This window comes from Rhinolophus sinicus, chromosome 16, assembly GCF_057876585.1.
Source record: "Rhinolophus sinicus isolate RSI-liver-muscle chromosome 16, RSI-T2T, whole genome shotgun sequence".
Lineage (NCBI taxonomy): Eukaryota > Metazoa > Chordata > Mammalia > Chiroptera > Rhinolophidae > Rhinolophus > Rhinolophus sinicus.
The window spans coordinates 182251074-182262647 of NC_142516.1; the positions used below are offsets into that span (position 1 = coordinate 182251074).

Consider the following 11574-nt stretch of genomic DNA (forward strand, 5'->3'; position numbering starts at 1 on the left):
GGATGAGAAGCCAGATCTCTTTGGGAACGAATCTAGCTACACTGCTAACAATATATACGATTGATCTTTCTCCCAGTTTTCTTGAAAGGGGCTTATGGAATTTTACTAGGTTTATTATGGATTCGGGGAAAGGAAATATTCAGATTTTTTTGAAGATTACTGGATATTGGCTCTGAAGTGACACTAATTTTGGGAGATCTATATATTATTGTGGTCTGTTAATCATAGGGGGGGCTCATGGAGGCCAAGTGATCAATGGCATTCTAGCTGGTACTGGGTCCAGTGGGTCCCTGAGCCCATCCTTGGTTATTTCCCCAGTTTCAGAATGTCTGCTTGGAATAGACGTACTCTGTGGAATGAGGGCTACCATGGTATGAAAGGCCACATGAAAACCAACAGAACTGGATCTACCTTGGATCAATAGTAAACCAAAAGCTATCTCACATTTATGGAAATTTTTCAGAGATTAGTGGCAACCTCAGGTAGTTGAAGTATTCAGCGGTCTTAATTTCCACAACATCTTTATTCAACTTGCCTTATTTGCCCTGTGCAGAAAACAAATAGATCTTAGAGAATGACAGTGGAGTTTTGTAAATTAACCAAATGGTGACTCCACTTGCAGCTGCTGTTCCAGATGTGATTTCATTGCTTCAGTGAATTAACACATCCCCTAGTAGGCATATATTGATCTGGCAAATGTTTCTTCTCGATGCATGGTAATAAAGATCATAAGGAACAGTTTGCTTTCAGCTGGCAAATCCAGCAGGACACGCCCATTGTCCTGCCTCAGGGGTATCCCCAGGCCTAGGTTGTAATTTAGTCTGTAGGGACCTTGACCACCTTTCGTTTGCCAAGACATTATACCAGCTTATTATATTGATATTATGCTAATTATATCTAATACGCAAGCAGCAGCAACTACTCTAGCTGCTTCGTTAAGACATTTGCATTTCCACCTCAGTAAAATTTCCAGGGATCCTGGAAAGGCGTGTTGGGATATCTCTCCTAAGGTAAAGGATACGTTGTTCCAGCTGTCCCTTCGATGACATAAAAAAAAGAGGCACAATGTCTCATGGGCCCCTTTGGATTTTGGAGGCAACATATCCCTCACTTGGGTGTGCTACCCTGAGACATTTACCAAGTGACCTCAAAGGTTGCCGGTTTTGATCGGGGCCCAGAACAAGAGAAAGCTGTGCACAAACCCAGGCCACCTACAAGACACACTGTCACATGGGCCGTAAGATCCACCAGATATTACAAATCAAATTACTAACACATCTACAGACCCTATTATGGGCATCTGTCTGGGAAAAAAAAAAAGTTAGCACTAGTTTGTTAAAAAAATATATTTGTACATTTAATGCATCACTTTTTCTAGTAGAGGGAGTTGGAGACAACTAGGTTCCCCTCACTAAAGGAACAGAGAAGCAAATATGAAGGATGCAGTGTTAAAACTATAAACTCAGGGCACTCTCAGAAGTGCCAATACAAGTGACAACATACTGTTGAGAGCAATAAGAAATACAACGAGCTCCAGAGCAAGACATTATTTTTATAAATAAAAAATGTATATAAAGACAAAGGAACATGGTACTAGGGATTTTAGAATGGTGCATATATCTAAGGACATACATCAATTAATCTAAAAGGGTATACAGAAGGGAACAGGATTGGAGAATGTGGCTGAAGGGAAAATAAGGCAAAATAAAACAAATTATAATTGATGGTTGATATTAAATTGTGTGTAATAAACTGAAGAATTGATCAACTTAAATGTCTGAACACAAATGGGGAAGAGAGAGAAAGCAAGAGATATAAACTACTATTAAGAATTTTAAAATTGATAGCATATTTATGTGTTTAGGAATATATATTTAAAATTTTTAAATGCACATCATTTACCTAACAATACATTTAGAGCTGTTTATCATAGGAGATTAAGACTGTGGCCTAAGCTTGTGTTAAACAACATTCATCAACACACTATTCAGAAAAGTGAAAAGATTAAAAAGTCTAAACATACACTAATACGGGATTAGTTAATTATGGGAATGGTTACATGAAATATAAAAGACTTATTAAAAATAAAGCTTACAAATTCTGTGTGGAAATACTGACATACAGAAAACATAAATTTTATGTTTATGCTAAAAAAACACATTATAAGCTAAAATATGAAGAATATATACATGTATATGTAATGCACATAGAGAATGAATGAATATATAGAAGTAAAATTCTGATAGTTGTTTTCTCTTAGTTATGAAACTAAATGTACATCTATTAATGGTTCAATAAAAGACAGCTATTCAATAAAAAGACACTCTTCAATATATATCTCTTATCAAAAACCAGTAATTATTTAAGATATAAATAGTTATGGTAGCTACATACTTCTATAACAAGGATTTAACTTTATTTCTTCCAAAATTATTAGTGTGCACTTCAGATATAACCTTTCAGTAGTTTATTAAATACCACATTGTCTGTTATGAAATGAGGATAGTAAAGGAAAAAGATATATCTCCCTTAGAGAAACCCAAGATGGAAATACAATATATTACTAACAGATAAATTATGTAACAGTACAGGACAAAGACTCATCAAAACAACATGGTCTAAGTGTTTCTGAAATCTGGAGACACATTATTATGTTATATATGCCCTTACCTGTAAGGCAAAATAGTACGGAAATAGAATGCAGTTGGCCCACCACATCCATGGATTCATGCAACTACAGATGGAAAAAACTTCCAGAAAGTGGATCTGAAACAATACAATGTACCAGCTACTTATCTAGCATTTACACTGTATTAGGTATCACGAGAAACCTAGAGATTATTTACATTATATGCGAGGATGTGTGCAGGTTGTTATATGCAAGTACTACACCATTTTACATAAGGGACTCGAGAGTCCACAAATTTTGGTATTCATGGGGTCCTGCAATCAATTCCCCAGAGATACTGAGGGATGACTGTAATTTGAGAATGTGTTCAGTTTGGCAGCACATACTCTAAAATTAGAAAGATACAGAGAAGACGAGGGTAGCCCCATGAAGGACGGCACAATTGGTGAAGCATTCCATATTAAGAAAATAATAATAATCTGAGAGCGATTAAGGCTGAATCTGACATAAACAAACCTGGTTGTGTGGGATGCTCCTCCTTCCAAATCACATTGTCCAAAGAAAGGTATTATTTGCTGAGAGATGTATAAAAGTATATGAGCCTGAAATGAAGTCAAAGCAGTCAGTCATCTGCTAGAAAGCTATATACAATGCTTTAGGGAGAAGTACCAAGCCAGTTCCTAAGGATTGCTGGAACATTGTATGTTTTCGGGTGAGAGAGCTTGAAAAAGCAAATCCAGCTGTAAGTACCTAGCACAAATCAACTGTATATTAGAAATTAGAGGTCACCAAAATCCTTCTGCAATGGAGAGGGAGTACATAGAGTGTGCTGAATATAACAGTCTGAGGCTGCAAGGCCCGTTCAGGGACACGAGACATTGGCCTGGTGGCAGAGGCTGGTGCTGAGGTTTGCTTCGCAATGAAGAATAAAGTTGCCAACTCAGATGTTATTAATTCAAAGCAAAGGGCATCTATAAACATTTCTGAGAAAAGTGATTACTCAAATAAAGCCCTACGATATTCCACATCTAGAAGAAGTCTCAAATATACTAGAACCAATGATGGTGCAGTCAAAGAACAGAGAGCTAACCTAATATTTCATTTTCTCAACAGTTGACAGTATGAAAGAATCACTTAGCAGAGAGACTCTTTTGGAGGGAACAGGGGTAAGAGTAAAAATGAAACCTGTTTTTGCATTTTCTAAGAATAGAGCCTGGCATTACACTCAAGTGGAGGCAATATTTCGTTTTTGTGGAGTATCTTGTTTTTAGCTAACAGGTTGATGCAGAACTGCAAAACTAAGGCCCACACACCTGTCTACCTCTAAATGCAGTTCTAGCCCATAATCCTTCAAAATCCCCCATAAAACTCACCTCTTTTATTGAACCTTCTTTTATTTGATAGTCCCTAATGGTATTATTATCAAATTAAAAATACATCAGAATGTACATAGTTATGTTAATTTGTTCTAAATGTGCTCTTCTGTGGGACTTTTAAGACTTGCATTTGATTAGCTTTTTAAAAATGAAATCTTTCAGTGTTTCAAGATTATTTACATTGCTTATAATATACATAACACATCCACAAAATATATTGATTTTTGTAATAATATAAGATGCACGTATTGCATGTAAGCTGGTTTACAGATCACACTCACGTGCTTTGATTTCACAGAGCTTTCCTTAGCACCTCATTTAAAGGTACAGCATTGGTCTTCCAAATCTGACATTTGTATGACTGGCAGATTGCACTGCAATTTTATTGACCTTTATCTTATTTTTGTGCTCACTGGATCATCAGATGTCATACTGTCAGAAGAAGAGCATTACAATCTCCTTACTTCTCCGTTAATTAGTGTGTCTCTTGCAAGAGCATTGCTGATGGTTCACAAACGGTTTTTAGCTTGGCTGTAGCCTTCAATCTCTCTAACCTTTGTAGCCATTAGGGAGCTATTTGTCTTTGCATTCCCTAATCTTGTAGATTTGTGTACCAGTAAATCCAAAGGCTACTTCTGAGCCCCAAGGTGGCTACACATACTATCTTATTTCTTTGCCAAAGCTGCCCCTTTCCCCTCCTCTAAAGCAACCATTACTTTGTACATTCTTTGAGAATCCTTTTCCTCAAGACTGGCTCAATTTTTCTTGTGGGCTCTAAAAGTAACCTACTACTTACCTACTATGATGTCTCGCTCGTATAAATTCTGATCATTATGAAGAAGTGGTCAGGGTATGACACATTTATTTTCAAAAGGAGTGTTATAGATATTCTAGATTACTGAGAATCTCGGCCCCTGATTTCTACTTCCTGATTTCTAATTCATTTAAGATTTTCATTCAGCTTAGAACTATCATTTTTGTTTTCTATATTTAAATGTAAATGTAGTGTTTACATTTTTTCTGAAATTTTTTTTAACCCTCACCTTGAACTAAGCTTTATCTTTTTCTACCCATCTCTTTTTTACTATGACTGTTCTTTTCATCAACAGTGGCATGCTCTCCCAAAATAAACAACCAAATCATTCTAGAATAGTGAAGTTCTTCCAGGCTCTCTAGTGGATAACTTAGTTTCCAAAGATCTGAAGATGGGGTTATCCCATTTCTTGGCCCTTTACCTTGCTATACACAAATCTTTTAGGCAGTCTGCCTGATAGGATATGTTGTCTCCAAGTTTTCTTGAATTAGGCTCATTTCAGCCATGATACTTTATAACTTGCGCCTCACAAAACTTGAACAGAGATCACCCCAAAGTTCATTCAGTTGCTTAATGATATTAGAACTCTGGGTTGACATCTATGCAATTTATTTTGTTCTTTTTATCGTGTTGCAGGACGTATGCAAGGATCTAAATATCTTGTTCTCATGTAATGATGTTCCAAATGGGAAGGAGGATAAACAAATTCTTTTCCTGTAAAATTATTTTATAAAGCAAGAAAATCCTTCTCTGAACAGACTTCTAAATTGTTATTGGCCCAGAATGGGTCATATGGACACCCTGACCTGATTACTAGCAAAGCAAAATGGGATTATCCCTCTGAGTTTTGAACAACTATGATTCGTACCTCAGAGCTGTTGTAAGAACACACTGCTCTTCTCATTCTACCCTGACTCCTGAATTTAAATGAAATTGGTTTTCCAATATTAGGAACCACGTGGAACAACTGTTGCGTTGATAAATAATATCGATCACTACATGCACCTTGTCCTATATTTGGAAATTAACCATTTGAAGGCCTTTGGTGACTTCCTTAGTGCTATCAGGGCAACATAACTATTAAAAATTTTTAAAAAAAAATATATATGTACATATATATATATATATTCAGTCATATATTAATTGTCAGTCATACATATTAATTAAAATGTACAATTACCATATATTAATTATATGTTTAATTAATATATACTAATATATTATATGTAACATATAATTTATACATATAGTGCCAGTCATATATATTGATTACATATAATTAATATATATATAATTAACATATTATATATAATACATATAATTTATATATATAAAATCAGTCATACATATGTATGTGTGTTTGTGTGTATATATATATATATATATATATATATATATATATATATATACACACATATGACAGTTAAGTTTGAGAACTCATCCTAGAACAAGTGCTACATACCTCATTGCTGAATATCACTACAGTCACCTTCGAAGTACTCCCCTTGGGAAGCTATGCACCAATGCCAACACCTAGTCAACCCTTCAAAGCAATTTTAGAACTCTTTCTCTGGAATGGCCATCAGAGCTGTCACCGTATTACCCTTGATGTCCTGAATATCATCCAAATGTCTTCCTTTCAATATGTCCTTTATCTTTGGGTAAAGAAAGAAGTCATTGGGGGCCAGATCAGGTGAGTAGGGAGGGTGTTCCAATACAGTTATTTGTTTACTGGCAAAAACTCCCTCGCAGACAGTGCCATGTGAGCTGGTGCATTGTTGTGATGCAAGAGCCATGAATTGTTGGAGAAAAGTTCAGGTTATCCAACTTTTTCACACTGCCTTTTCTGCACTTCCAAATAGTAAACTTAGTTAACAGTTTGTCCAGTTGGTACAAATTCATAATGAATAATCCCCCTGATATCAAAAAAAGGTTAGCAACATTATTAAAACAGGTTGCGAAGTTAATTGTCAGACCGTGTGTATTGTATCGTACATATATTTGCATATATATATTACATATACACACAAAAATATATATTTGTGTATGTATACATGTATATATACATATACACACCTACATGTGTATATGTATATATGCATATAAATACATATTTAATGAATATGTATATTTGTAAGTGTATATGCATGTATACGTGTGCCGTTGCCTCCCCTATGTGACTATTTTCTACAATCATATCATATTACTTCCTTTCCATTCACATTCTTTGCTGATAACTTGGTATCTTTTCTTCAGTTTTATGTATAATTGACAAAAAAATCATACATTTATAGTGCAGGCTGTTTGTGATGTTTTGATATATTCATTGTGAAATGATTACCACAATCAAACTAATTAACATAGCAAGCACCTCACACAGTTATCACGCTTTGTGTATATGGTAATAGCATTTCATGTCTGCTCTCTAAGCAAATTTCAAGTATACAATACAGTTATTATTAACTAGAGTCCCCATGGCATACATTATATCTACAGGACTTATTCATCTAATTTGTAAATCAAAGCCAATATCTGGTTCTAATTTTAAATCTCCAGCTTCATCTCTCACTAGTTTTCTCCTTAAACCATACATTAGTAACAAAGAAATTACTATCCACTTATTACACACACCATTGATTTTAAAATATTTTCCCTAGTCTTCCCCAAACCAAATTTAGTTGATTTAATTACTTCTACATTCAGTATAATCTATTTCTACTAGTTCTTTTTCCTCTTATTATCTTTCCTTTGATGAATAGCTTGAAATCCAAAGATTGGAATCTCATCCTATACATTTGCAGCACTTTATCTTCATACTCATTGCTAGTTATTGTGAGTTTTTACATCTTTCTTATGAAACTGTAAGCTTTGTGAGAGTAGGGGCTATGTCTCTAGTGTTGCATAGCCTAGTCTGTACCATAGCACATAGTCAACACATTAACCCATATACATACATGCATATATACATACATACCATACATACATACATACATACATACATACATACATACATATATACATATATAGATGAATTTTGTAGGTATTTATTGAACAATTGGAAAATTATATGAATGTACCATCCATTTTGTTGCCAATAGAAATCCTAGTAATCTCTTTAATAAATTTATCCCATCTTTCTAATTTTTCAAGTTTTAAATCTAAAGGAAACTTACTTTATATAATGAATTTGAATAACATTTATTTTTAACACATTATTTAATCATAATAAAGAAAAATGAAGTCACAAGTTAAATTCTAATTTCATTAGCAACCGCCAAAATTGAGTATTATTCAAATATAATGTTTTTACTAATTTTGTGAAACCAAAATAGATAATGAAAAGATACATTCACCTGTTATTAATGTCTGCTTACTGAAGTGTAACATTTTAATGAAAGTCTTCTTAGGAAACTTTATATAAAAAATGGTTATAGTCAGTGGAAAATGTGTGAAACATATTTAATATTTTAAGTAGTTAAACTCAGTCTATTGTCAATAACAAAAACTTCAAAATACATTATGTACAATTGGAAAAGTTTTACTTTCCTGAGGAATTCTTTCTAAAGTATTTATCATGGTTTTAACATAAAATCACTTTATAAACTCGATTAAATTGAAACCTTTTCTTATGTTCTCTATACTCTAAATTTTAACAAATATCCATACTCCAAACAATGCCATTATTATCAGAAATCTTCTAATAAAACCTTGCATGTAACTTACTTATACGTTGCCAATTTGCAGGCACAAACTCTCCTTCCTCTTTCCTTCCTTCCTTCCTTCGTTCGTTCCTTCCTTCCTTCTTTCCTTCCTTCCTTGACCTTCCTTCCTTCCTTCTTTCCTTCTTTCTTTCTGTCCTTCCTCCCTTTAAGATTTATTGAGGACCAATCTACTTGGGTCAAGGATGTTCAGAATTAGGGATACATATTGCGCAAAATTGACATGATCACTATCCCTAATGCAGACTCCAGCTTAGGGGGAAATACCTATGTTAATCAAATAGTAATATACATTTTTGAAATTATAACTGTACTAAATATTATGAGTAGGGATGTTCATGGATCACTCAGAGGACATAACAGAAGGATTTGTCCTCGATAGAAGATTTGAGATTATTTTCTTTATGGAAGTGAAAGTAGAGCTAAAATATGAAGAAAGGTTCGCAGTTAACTGGATGAAGACAGAAAGAAGAGAACTCCATGAACAAAAGTAAAAGATGAAAAAGCAGAATGGCAGGAAAGCATTTAATGCTTCATGGAATTAAAATTAATAATAATAATAATAATAATAATAATAATAATGACTGAGCCAAAGAGAGTAATGAAAGTATGGTATAAAATAAAGGACGAGAGAAAGTCAGGGTCAGCTCATAAGTGACACCTTCTAGTGGATGTTTCATATGTTCCACCGAATCCTCAAATAAATGAAGAGGAATTGAATGGATTTAAGCAAGAGAGTGAGGGATGAGCATTTGGTTTTTAGTCCAAAGAGTGACTTTATGTTAAATAGAAAAAGTAGTCATGTCTTCGACATTTTACTGACATCTGCTGAAAAACTGTCAAATACCTATGAATTTATAAGTATACAAGCCTAGTGAGCGAAGGATGCCTCCTACAGTTGTTCAAAGAACAACCTGCAATAACAAGCGGTTCTGAATAACTGGAGAAGACCTTGTTAAAGCATCATTCTATCTAAGTGAGAAGAGTATATTAGCTGAGGGGAGAGTAGAAACAGAATTGGTATTGCATTAATACAGTAGTGCGTGAACAATAGTACTTGGACAAGATTAACTGAGATTTGGATTTAAAATTAGAGATGGAAAACAGATTTAACATATAATTAGAAGATAAAATTAACCGTGTCATTGACCAGGTATGGGGAAGAGAAGGGAAAATTGCTGTCATGGATGACTCCTTGGTTTCTGGCTCGTGTAAGGGCATGCACCATGCATTATGACAAGAAACACTGGAAGAGAATTGGCTCTGGGAAAAAAAAAAAAAAAGGGAAGGATCATTATTTCACTTCCTGACTTGTTAGTTTGGAGGGATTCTGAAACATTCAACTGGTGAGATCAAGAGGGCAGTGGATATAAATTTGAAGCTCAGGGAAGAAATCTCAGCTGAAGGTAAAATTGCAAATCTTTGATTTATGTGTGGAAATTGTAGTTGTGTGCTTGGAAGAGAATGCCTTGAGAAAGAGTCAGGGTTGATAAGATTTTAATGTGTAGCACTTGGAGGCTGTGGAGAGGACAACTGTTCTTGTAATGTAATAGTGGATAACCATAATGAAAGGGGAAATATCACCAAATCCAAGGAAAGATGAGTTTAAAGAAGGAAGGAGTGGTCAACTGTATTCAATTCTACTGAGAGGGCACATAAAATGGTAAGTTTAGAAAAGCTTTCTTTGGTTAACTTTTTCAAGTCCTGTATTAACTGCAGTTAATGAGAGAAATGAATTGATCTAGTTTGGAGTAACCTACCAAGTGCGTATATGAGAAATGGAAGCAGCAAGTAAAGACTATTCTTGAAAAATGTTGTTGAAAAGACACAAACAGAAATCAGGGAGGTATAAGAAAGAGGGCAACAGTAGTGCCTTTTTATGTCATTAGCTCATTTTTGTTGTTTTTTGCATTTAAATGTGAGATTCTCCAGCCTATTTAAAAGAATCATTTTCACAACAGTTTTGAATCTTAGTGACTCTTGCATTACGTTCTTTATATATTGGATTATTCTGTACTTACTTTAGGTAGGCAAATATATTATGGTTATCAGAATCAGAAGGAAATATCAAACAAGTAGTGTTACATCTTGACTTTGAAAACTGGTTAGTATATTAGGAGCAAGAGGAGGAAAGAAAGTTATGTGGCACAGCTTTTGATAGAATATTTGGAGATGCATGACATGGCTGCTATAGTTGCAATTTTTCTTTTCTATAGTCAGGAGATAGGAGATTGGGAAAATTAAATGAACTTTCCTGGTTCAAAGTTTTAAATGCCAAGCCAAAGATCTATGAAAGAGTAGGGAGAAGAGTGCGGCTAGAACATGAAAGATGGAGGTGATGAAAAGATTCCTGTAGTGCACACAGCTGTCAAAATCATCATAATGAAACCTTACAATTTGGTGTCATTCTCAGTGATACAAAAGTGCTTAGAAGCTGCCACCTGATGTTGCTCACCTGGTGGTGTCACTGGTCTTGTAAGTCAATAAATACTTTTGTGAACCTCTTGCTGCTTTTCCTTCCCTTCTCCTGTGCTTGGGTCGCAGCCAAAGTTATTCCAAAGTCTTGAAAGTGTAAACCCACACAGAGATTATCTTAGGCGGAAAGATGCTGAATTTGGGAATTTATAGTGACTCCTACATATTAATCTACACATTTAAATTAAAAAATAAAAATGTACAACTCTCAGTTTTTTAAAATGTGTTTAAAGCATTATATGCTTATTGTGGAAAACTATTAATAATATTTTAAAAGACCAAAAATTAAAACCTATATTTCTACCATCCAAGATAATCATAGTTAGAAACATATATGATTCCATCTACTATTCTTTTTTTTTTTTTTTAAATTTTAGGCAATTCTATTTATAATGCTTCGATAATAATAGGTTAAAAATTGCATCCTATTTTTTTTATAAACATAATATGAAAGACATATTCATATTGTACCAATTACTATATCCCCTCCTAGCATAAGCAAGGTTAATATTTTGGTGCATTCTAATAAAATTTTGGGGGAAAAATATAAATATTATAAAG

At 34.1% G+C, this 11574-nt stretch overlaps 1 non-coding gene across 1 annotated transcript; it reads left to right on the forward strand.

The window, feature by feature from the left end:
- Positions 1 to 2992: 2992 nt before the first annotated feature.
- Positions 2993 to 3094, forward strand: LOC148755132 (U6 spliceosomal RNA). Its single transcript, XR_016019507.1, has one exon. It is a non-coding gene; the product is annotated as a U6 spliceosomal RNA (small nuclear RNA).
- The last annotated feature ends 8480 nt before the right edge of the window (positions 3095 to 11574 follow it).